Genomic DNA, 11,275 nt, shown 5'->3' with positions numbered 1-11,275 from the left:
CCAGGCGTGCAGGCTCAGTAGCGGTAGCTCACGGGCTTGGCCACTCCGCGGCACATGGGATCCTCCTAGACCAGGGATCAAACCCATGTTTCCTGCATTGGCATGCGGACTCTCAACCACTGCGCCACAAGTGAGGTCCCTCCCTATGGGTTCTTCACCTTTGTTCAAACTTGAAAATTGAATGTAACATACGCAGATTATTATTTTCTTAATTGTAACTGTGTATTGAGGAGAAAGTGTATGAGAGACAGAATGAAATGTAGGGCACTGGACAGCAAATGACAGATTAGGGAGCTCCAAGCCCTCACTCCCCGCCAGTGACATCAACACAGCAACCAGGATTTGTCAGTGCTGGGGACCCAAGAAGTGGCAACAATGATCTCTTTTCTGCTCCCACCACTCTCAGACCTGGCAGTAGTACAGATTACCTGCCGATATGAGTGCGTGCATGTGTGTTTCTTTTTTCTTCGTGCCACAGCTGCACTTGCTGATTGAGCTTGAGTGTTTCAAGAAAGCAATGGCCATGTTGCGCTAACAATATGGTGGACCCTCCATCCCTCTTGTGTCTTTGGAAGTTGAGTGCACACAAAGTTTGTATGATGGATCCAGTCGCGAACTTCCAGTTGTCCTCTTGGCTCATACCTGCTATGCCAGGAGAATGTTCTTCCCTTGGGATATCAGCTCAAAGCTTTTGGAGAGAAAGGCTGCACAGATGTAGCTTGGGGCCAGCAGCCCTCAGCATGGACGACTGGGCAAACCAAGTGAATTGCTAAGGGTTCCCGATATGAGGAAACAGGCTGAGGACGTACGGACCCCAGGCCTGCAGAGTGAAAGTTCTTCTTGCCTGTAGGTGGCTCTGGGTGTGGGTGGAGGAGAGACATTGAGGGGCTGAGATGCCAGCTGCCTGCGCCAGGACTGCAGAAGGAGGGGGCAGAAAAGCAGGTAGTGTGGCTCATGTTTGTTTCTGACACACTCATCTTTCTGGTTCTTGACCCCAGGCTATAAGGAGGAATTTACTCTTGTTTTTCCAAGTTGCTTTACCTATTCCAATCCTTTACTTTTCCATTTACTTTTTTCCAAAGATATATATAAACTTGCTATTTTCACTTAACTGTTTGTCATCAACATTTTTTCCAAGTCAATACCTATAGATATAGTTCATTAAAAATATCAATAAACCCAAGCACAAAGTGATAGCACTGTATTGTCTGAATGTTCACGCAGTCCATCCCCCTGAAGAATTTTCCTTGTTTACAGAGGCCCAGGAATAGCGTGAAAAGCGCATCTCCTTCGCGGCAGACTCCCGGCATCATCCTCCCAGCTCCTCGTCCCCCGTCTGCTGCCGGGGTCGCGCCGTGTTGTGCCTAGCCGGGAGCTAGCTCCGAAGCGGACGGCCCGATACGCTCTCGGGCGTTTGGGCGGCCCTCACTGCACCCTTGCCGTTCGGCGATCGGGATCCGGCCCGGGGACTTTCGAGCCGGTTGTCGGGCGCCACCTGGCGGCCGCTTTTACATCGTCCCTTGTCTCCGGAGCTTCGGCGATCTTCGCGAGGGCTGAGACTAGGCCGCCCGGCGCGAGGCCGAGTTCCGGGAGCCCTGCGACGCGGGTGGCTACTGTCCCGGTGACACCGAGGTGTGACCGTCTCCTTCGGTCCCTGGAGATTGGGCATTCAGTTCTCTTCTGGGTGTGACCGTTGCCGCGCTCTCGAGTAAGGTTGGTGGGGTGCCTGGCTTGGTCGACCAGCATCCGCCCGTGCCCCTCCAGCAGCGCGGACCTAGCGGACTCGACACGACATGGCCCGTGCGCCACATTGTGCAGTGAGAGGGTTTTCCTAGCTCTCCGGAGCGCCTGAGTCTTGGTGGTACGTCGTTGAGTCACTTTAGGCCGATCATTTTCTACCATCTCGTTCCCCCAGCGTCCCACTCCGTAGGTGGAGAACGCCCCGTGCACGTGCATTGAGGCCGTTGGAGGGCGCGGTGTGCTTGTTGGCTGGCGCTCCTGGGTCCTGGTCTCCGGGGCATGGGCGCTTCCTGCTTCCGCGGTATTTGACCATGCATTATGTGTAATGTGATGCCGACTCTGCGCTCCCTAGAAGTCCTTGAATGGTGATATGGGCGGTTCGACCGGCACTCCCTGGTGCCCCATGGCCGTGAAAAGCGCAGGTTGATGCTCGTGGTCAGGAGAGGGTATCCATGCACGTCGTCGTCCTCCGTGTGTACCAGTGGTCGTACTTTCGTTTTACAAGTGTCGCCTGTGGGTGGCTGAAAGTCTTCTACGCACTTGTACGCCGCCAAGTTTACGCCTTCCTTCTCTCTGGATCTCGTTCGCCCTAATTCCCAAATTTTTCTCCTCAGTGGGTACCGCCCGAATGGCCTAACGAGAAAGCACTGGGCGTGCGACCACGGCCTTCACGTTCTCCTTCCAAAGGGACCGCGACGTCCCATCCAATAGGAGGCCCGGTGCTGCATCCTGGTCCCGTCGCCGAGGTGGAGCTCCTCCCCTGCGTCCACTCTCTCCGAGATCCGCGAGAAGCGCTCATGGGGCTCCGCAGACGGAATTCCCCGCAGGACGAGGTGCGTCTACTTGCGAGCGCCCGTCGTCCCCTCTTATGTTGGCTTCGTCGGCGAAGTGCTTGTGTGTCGGCCACACACAAGTACCCTCAGCGCACTTGACAGTAAGGACGATCACGGGAGAGCTGTGAGGGCGCTCCAAGCGCGTTCAAGGTCCCGCCTTGGGCTTGGTGGTCGGAGAATCCTAACAAATGGGGAGCTGCCTGGGGCGTCTGGTGATGGGAGGAGGATCGAGGCCAAGGGCGATCCTGGATGGGCGCGGTTGTCAGAGGCTGTCGTGAGAATCTCGCCCCGGAATGGCCTCTGAACGCGCTTGTGGATGTGGAGACAACACGGAGAGTAATAGGACCTTTGGTGGACCCAGAGGGGATGAGTGCAGAGGGGTGTAGGCACACCTTCTCTGCCTTGCCATTCAGATCTATCGTGTTGGTTTTTTCTCCATTTGGTTGTTACCTGGCGTCCACTGCTGCCAGGACGAGTAGATGGCCATACAGCGGTGTCGTGGCAAGAAACAACTTCAGTGACTTGAGATTTTGTTTTGAGATACATTAGTGTAGACACTGGTGAAGGGAGAAATTCTGAGATCTACAGAACTGAAAATTACTATTGTCAGCGTAACAACATTATTGTAATTATTACCATTGTTTGTAATTAGTGATAAAACAGTAAAGTTGGGCTTCCCTGGTGGTGCAGTGGTTGAGAGTGGGCCTGCCGATGCAGGTGACACGGGTTCGTTCCCCGGTCTGGGAAGATCCCACATGACGCGGAGCGGCTGGGCCCGTGAGCCATGGCCGCTGAGCCTGTGCGTCCCAAGCCTGTGCTCCACAACGTGGGAGGCCACAACAGTGAGAGGCCCGTGTACCGCAAAAAAAAAAAAAAAAGTTGATTCACACAGTAGCTGATTAAAGATGATCAAAGAGGAGTTTCAGTATGTCTAAATCCTGCTAAATGGGCAGAGGGCAAGGTGGAGACAGCAGGTATGTGCCAGGTAAGGCTGTGATGGGTGTGAGAATAAAGAGAAGTGCTGAGAAGATTATGGAGGGTTTCTGAATGGTACAAGAGGCTGGAAAGCGTTTTTAAACATAGGTGGAGGATAGATCTGATAGGTGGCAGTTTACAGAAAGAGAAAGGCTCATTGCTAGTCTCCGCAGAAGGATTCAGCAACAGAGTATCCTTAACATCTTATCAAATGCTCAGTTAAAAACACTCTAGGTTTAGAAACATATCCTAAACATTTGCTAGCAGCAGAATAATGTTTTGATTACCTCTCCAGCCTGTGGGCTCTGTGAGGACAGTGGACCAGGCTCAGAGAGGAGCTCGTAAATGTCTGGTGATGGCTAAATGACTGAATACTGAAAGGATTAAACACAGACCATGTGTAAGTCAAGTTCACCGAAGGTCAGTTTCCTCCTCCTCCTCCTCCTCCCTCATTCCAGGACCAGGAGCCCGAAGGGTGTTATCTCACCCTCACCTCATCTGCCACTTCAGTATTCTAGAGGTCTGTTACCTTTCATTTCAATTTGTTTACACTTTGAAGACATTTCATGGCTGTACCTCTCAGTATTGAGAACCTTAAATGTAGGAGCCCTTCTGTGGTGCCTGAGCCAGGAGAAGAGATTATGGGAGCACAGGAGGTTGAGGAGGACATGAGCCGGTGTCTGGCCCCTAGGCAGTGGGAAGTGGGGAAGCAGAAAGAGAGGAAGTATTCACCTGTCCGCACCAGGACACATCCCTCCCTCTTTGCCTTTAACCAACCTGATTAGGATTACCTGGGGTTCACTGTTTCCCCTTGGTAGGTTTAGCAGCCACCAGACCTCAGTAATAAGCTTTCTGCATGGCCTACATCAAGTCAATAGTGCCTTTGGAGCCTCTGTTCCTAACTCGAAGTAAATCTAACAGTTATGCTGGCTGAGGTGGTGCCTGGCTGAGTTCCTGGCATCTCACTGTGAGACGCTCAGCTCTTGCTGTCCCCTGTCACCACTCTCCCCAAAACCCCAGCTTGCAATAGGGTGGAGGAATGTCTTCATAGAGGAATGAAAGAGTGAGTAGGAGAAGGGCGGGTGGTGTCAGGGTGGCATTGAAATATAGGGGACAGGACTTTGCTCTTGGCTTGTCCTGACCTTTTGCAACTGGCCGCACCCCCTGAGTGTGCACAGTCTTCTGGGGACTCAAAAGTCCCAGCCTGAGCATGTGGTCCACAGAGGGCTGAAGGGTGTGACAGAAGCAGCCCACCCACAGGAGCCTTGGGGAGCACAGGGCTCAGCACACTGGGTAGTGGAGCCTGGCTGGCACTGTGCACCACTGGATGTCATCATCGTCGGCCCTACCACTCTGAGGATACGTGGGTTGTACTTGATTGGGAAACTGTGGGTTCTGGAGGATTAGGCTTTTGCAACCTCTGTCTCCTTCCGTCTCTCTCCCCATTTGCCACTGCTCCCCCAACCCCTGCACAGGTGCTCTCTTTGGCCACCAGCATGAGGCACCGATTGGTGGAGTCATGGTCAGGGTGGGTGATTTGTGGGGTTGTGAGAAAAGACAACGGGACTGTGCTCGTGTCTGCTGGGCTTGGTGGCAGCTGTAGGATGGTGGAGCAAGTTGAGGATCTGCAGGAAAACATGATGTAATACCGTGGAACTCTCTGCATAAAATGGTTATGAGGGAATGTGTATATTCTGTATCTTTCACATTTAAAAAAATGATAGAAGGTGTCTGTGCACGCGTGTATATCTTAATGTTCTTAGAATGGCAAATTCTTATTTATTGATTGATTGCTGCCTTGGCTCTTCCTTGCTGTGTGCGAGCTTTCTCTAGCTGCGGCAAGCAGGGGCTACTCTTCATTGTGGTGCACGGGCTTCTCATTGCGGTGGCTTCTCTTGTTGCAGAGCACGGGCTCTAGGCTTGCGGGCTTCAGTAGTTGTGGCTCGCGGGTTCTAGAGTGCAGGCTCAGTAATTGTGGTGCATGGGCTTAGGTGCTCGGCACCAAGTGGGATCTTCCCGGACCAGGGCTTGAGCATGCGTCCTCTGCATTGGCTGGTGGATCCTTAACAACTGCTCCACCAGGGAAGCCCTAGAATGGCAAATTCTTAAGTGAAACAGACGAATGAACCAAAAGCTAAAACATGGATGAGCCTCGACAACATGACACTAAGTGTGAGAAGCCAAAGATATCCAGAATTGTGCAATTCCAATTACTTGAAATATACAGAACAGGCAAATCCATAGACAAAAAGCACACAGGGGTTGCTAAGGCTAGTGGAGAAGAAGGGGGAGGGGAAGTGGCTGTATAATGAGGTCTGGATATCTTTCTGAGGTGATGGATTTCTTTCTGAGTTGATACAATGTTCTCGATTAGTACTGATGGTTGTACAACTTTCTATGTTGACTCTAAATCACTGAATTGTACACTTATGAAAGGGTGGATTTTATCTGTATATCTCACTTTAAAAGTCATGAGTAAATGTGATTTTTATAAAAGAACATCAAAAACACATACAATCCTGAGTTGTTTGTTTATGGGTTGGTTCTCACTCTCACTTTACTAAGCTCTGTAGACATGAGGAAAGACCTCCGAAGCAAGACAAGCACTATTTTTTCAGAGCCGGTGCTACAGAATGAGGAACATAGACACTGCCTCTCACGTTACACTGACCCAAGCACATGCAGAAGTACTTTCTGGTGGCAAAAAAGATTGTAATGTGAGGAAGCTGGAGGCGGCAGACAGGAAGAGGGGAAGCCCACCTGACTGCCTAGGGCACCATATTTGGCTTTCCTACATTCGGTTCTGAATGCAAAGGATGAAAAATGAGGAAGTTAGCAGTTGCTGAGCAAGCACTGACCCTTGGGGTCTGTTGCTGCAGAGATTTGGGTCTGGTATTCCAGATTGCTTGCTGCTGTGATTAGAGGGAGGCGTTCCCTGACTCCCAGGCTTATATACAAAATTCTGTATTCTGGAAACCCTCTTTCAACGTCTTCAAATACTCTGGGGATAAAGAAACTTTAGTCAGTGTTTAAAAGTAACTGCAAACAATGGTAATAATTACACTAGTGTTGAGTAACAAAAACAATGGTACTTTTCATTACCAAACCCTCAGGATTTCTTATTTCATTAATGCCTACATGGTGGTGAGTCTACTGTGAGTCTTATAGTGAAAGAAAAAAAAATCATAATCCAATGAATACTTTTCTTGTGCCTCAATATCACTGCCAAGCCTTCTGGTCGACCTTTACTGTAGGAGCCACCAGGTGAAGCTCAATTGGTGTGAACCTCAGCGGGACGAACACGGGTCCTCCAAGGGTGCAGGCGACCAGCCGCTGCCCTAACTCTTGTGGTCGACCCAAGCCGCCATCCGTCGCGTTGCTCGGTCCGAGATGTCCCCCCCCCGCGGGTCCAGCGACCATTCCCAGGATCCAGAGAGAGAACTTATGCCCTGGGGGAGCCTGAGACAACCGCTCCCAACCAGGATTGCGCATGGGCTCCAGGCTCCTCCCTACCACCAGAAGATGGCCCAGGCCGCACCCCGGTTCCCAAACGTTTGTTAGGGACTCCGACCACCGAGACCCAGCTGGGACGGCCGCCGCGCCTGGAGCGTCCTCCCTGCTATCCCGCGACACTCTGTGACGTATCCCGTGGTGAGGGTACCTGCGTGTGCTGTCGACACACAAGCGCTGCACCGAGGCGAACAGGAGATGAGACGCTGGGCACTGCCCGTGTAGAGGCAGCGTGACCTGAACAGAATCCCATCTACAGAGCTGCCAGGGCTCAGGACGCCCTTACCTGTGCTGCTCTTTACTGTTCGTCTTGCTCCTCCTGCTGAGGTGAACCTGAAGACCACACACAGATCCCAAAGTAGAACCCCAGATCCATATACATTTTTCCACAAATGTTTTTTGCCTTTACAAGTAGGTTTGATTTCCCAGCTGTAGCAGGGAAGAAGTGTAGAGGAAGAAAGAGGATTCCCAGAGTCCCAGCTCTAGGTGGGCTCCAGGCTCTTGGGATTCTATGTGGAGAGTGGCCTGATCAGTGAGAGAACAGGACATGTAATGTCAACTGCAGATTTCCTTGAGGAAGAAGTCTTCTCACATCTTGTAAGGCCAGTGCAGAAATATCGCTCTGATAGTGTCCTAATTCTTTGAGCACATTAATCTCTATTCATCTACCTTTATGTACATTCCTTGGCTTCTGAGAAAGTGCTCTTTCTGTTACTATTATTCATGTAGCAACATTTGTTTCACTCTCTCCCTTTTGTTGATTTACTGTGTTTTACTCTCCCCGACATCCCACCTTCATTTTATTTTTCAGTCATTTTACTCTTAAAAATAGTATACATCATCAATGTCCTATATCATGTATCTAAGTTTTGCTATATTCCTCCATTTCACATCTTTTCTCTGTGTTAAAGCCAATACTTGACACATACTTACATTAGCCTTGTAAGCATTTACAAAATTCTCCTTCCCCTAAGTCACTGTAGCTATTTCTTTTCTCTTTTTTCCAGACATGGAAGGTGACCTTAAAAAGCATGAAATGATACCAACACAGAATGCGTGCAGGAAGGACCCATTTATCTGCAGGTCAACGGTATGTTTATTGGGGCTGAACTCAGTGGTCACATTACAAACCTGGTAATGGGATAAATTAGGAATTCATGACAATCTTCTGATGGAAAAAAAGCCTAAGAATAAATTCTGTCCCAGTAGAATATTTTGAATACTTTACATTTTGGAATAACATTCCCCTGAAGACAAACTGGAACTTCAGTTTCAATAAAAGGGGAATTGCCTCAACATAGCTCATGTATATAACATGTGAAAAGTAAAGAAGAAGACTTAAAATTTAATCAGAAAGTTATTTCATCTCCTTGGGAGTTTCCGTCTCTCATTTCCTTTCTGCTACATTAAGTGAAAATCAATGTTCCAAGAATACGTTTTTGTTGAAGTTAGTGATTCAGAATTTGAGATATTTTTGGCTGTTTATGGCACAAGCATGCAATAGTGTGTGTGTGTGTGTGTGTGTGTGTGTTTGTATATATAATCAGACTATGTTTTTTCTTGTAAAGTTAAAATATTTGAATATAGTTGGCTAAGAAGGGATTACTGAATAAAACATCCATCTAGAAATATATTTAACCACACTTTAATAAAGTCTTTGCTTGCTTGAATATGTATTTTGATATATTTGAAGTATTATATCACTAAGAATACTTCTGACAGTACTGTAAAATCCTAAATGCTTTGTGCACATTAAATACATATACGTTTCACTGAAAAAAAAAAGAAAGTTATGCAGGTGAGAGGCTACAAAATAGAAAATCAGTGTGGATTCACCAAGTAACACTGCATGTGAATAGAACGAACATGAGGAGTTTTTCTTTTTAAAGAAGACCACCAGTGAGAGAGCAGACTACACAGTACGTACAGACATGAGTACATGAACATATGTGGGCATCTGTAACAGCCTCTCCTTTCGTTGCACATAGCAGAGACTTCACTCTAGAGGAGAGTTCATCGAATGTAATGCATGCGAGGAGATTTCTATATGCAACAACATGAACTCCACATGTATTAACTCAAACAGGAGCGAATCCCTATAAATGCTATGAATGTGGGAAAGAATTCAACTAGAGCTCTCACCTTTATATACACCAAAACTTCACACAGGAGAAAAATCCTATATTGTCACTACTCTGGAAGAGCCTTTAGCCAATATTCCTTTTCTAAGTATCAATAACATAAGGTGAATTATACTGCAGAGAAACCACATAGATCCCATCAATGTGGGAAAGCCTTAGTCAATGCTCTAAACTTAGATGGCATGAGAGAACTCACCCTGGAGGGAGCACTACAAATGTTATTAAAGTGGGAAATAGCTCAGCTGGAGCTTTGCCTTTATACACATGAAAAACCACACTGGGGAGAAACCCTAAAAACGTAGTGAATGTGGGAGACCCTTCATCAGAGGCCAACTTGCATTCACATATATGAACTCAAATAGCAGAGAAGTTCTACGTCTGGAATAACTATGGAAGAGCTTTCAGTTGAAACTTTGTTACTTCAAAGTCATGGACTCATTCACACTGGAGAGGAAACCTTGAGAGTGTCATCTATGTGGGAAAACATAAGACAAAGCCATGACCTTAGACATCATGTGAGAAGTCACATTGGGAAGAAGCCCTATAAATATAATAAATATGGAAGAATTCTTACATGCTGCTCTCACATTTATATGTACCAGAGAACTCATGAAGAGACACCTTATATCTGCAATCAATGAGGTAGAAGCTTCAGCTAGAATTTCTCTTTCTTAAACCACCGGGACACTCAAGTGAAGAGAAACCCTAGACCTGTACTCATGGCAGAAGAGCCTTCGGTTGGAGCTCCAGCCTCAGCACACACAGAGAACTCAGAGTCAGCATTAATTCAATTAATCCTGTTACTTCAATTTTTAATGTATTATTTCCTCATAAATTAAAAGAAAATTACAAATTAATTTACTCTTTAACAGGGGTGCTAATCCTGGAGAACTGTGTGTACCTGGACAGAAAAATTCCAAGACCTCAGAGTCAGGCAGTGGTTTATCCCCTATATTAGAATTTTGGAGCCAAAGGATTTTTCTCCAAGAAGGGCAGATACCTCACTCGGTCCTGAGGACCTGGCGGATCATTGCAGACATGGAGCATTCCATTTCCAGATTGTTTAGAACAGCAGGGTTGAATGTACTGACTCCTGGGAACATAAAGCTCTGCCCCTCAGAGCTCCATGTGTAAGTCTGCCCGCCAAAGATCTACTCTTTGCTCTAGATAAATAATCCTCAAAAAAGAAAGTGCTGGGAGAAAGATGAGCATACAGAGAAAGCCCATTTTGTAAGTTAAAGCTGCAAGAAAGCTAGTTAGAGAGAGGCTAGGTCCCTGTCTTTAGATCAGTTGCTTTTCCTTTGTTGGCCAAAATATTCGTTATAACACTGAGGTCAATTGAAGACCAATGAGTAAAGGCATGATTTATTCAAAGGGTCTATAAAGCACAGGATGTTGGGGCAACATTTGTAGGTGTATGTGCTCCTGTGAATGCATGTGTGTGTGCATGTGCACACACACACACACAAAAAAAAGAAAAGAATGGAGAGAGACTAGAGTATCCATCTGATTCTAAAGGGAAAGTGTCACTCAGGAATCAAGGCCGTACATGTGTCATGCAGGAGAAAAATCATATAAATCACTTATATATTCATGGATTCCATTTTCAATTATTAACAAATATTTACTGAGTACATCTCACAGTTCAGAACTTGGACTTTTATGAGGATTTAATTTTAAATGATACAATGTTCTTCTCCTCATATAACTGTACATTCTAATGCAGGCAACAAAAATACACTGCAAAATACAATACGTGCATAAGGGTTTACACATTGTATAACTACAAAATCGTTGCCACTAGTCTACCAAGAAAAGTTGGCACTTTATTTAAGAAATTGACATTTAAAACATTGTCAATTCTAGAACTTTTGAAGGTCATATATTTCAGAGTCTCTGCATTATTAAAAAATATTTTACACAATTCTGAAATTTAGAAAAATCTATTCTGCGAGACTTGGAGAAAGCAAAGCTTGATTCTCCTTCCTAAGGGTCAGTTTTGTATTATGAAATAAGTATTTTTGAATTGTTTGAATTCCAAAGTAGTTTTGAAAATCAATCATCATATTTATAAAT

This window comes from Mesoplodon bidens (assembly GCF_964165515.1).
Source record: "Mesoplodon bidens genome assembly, contig: HAP1_SCAFFOLD_105, whole genome shotgun sequence".
In the NCBI taxonomy this organism is placed as follows: domain Eukaryota; kingdom Metazoa; phylum Chordata; class Mammalia; order Artiodactyla; family Ziphiidae; genus Mesoplodon; species Mesoplodon bidens.
This window is presented reverse-complemented; position numbering follows the sequence as displayed.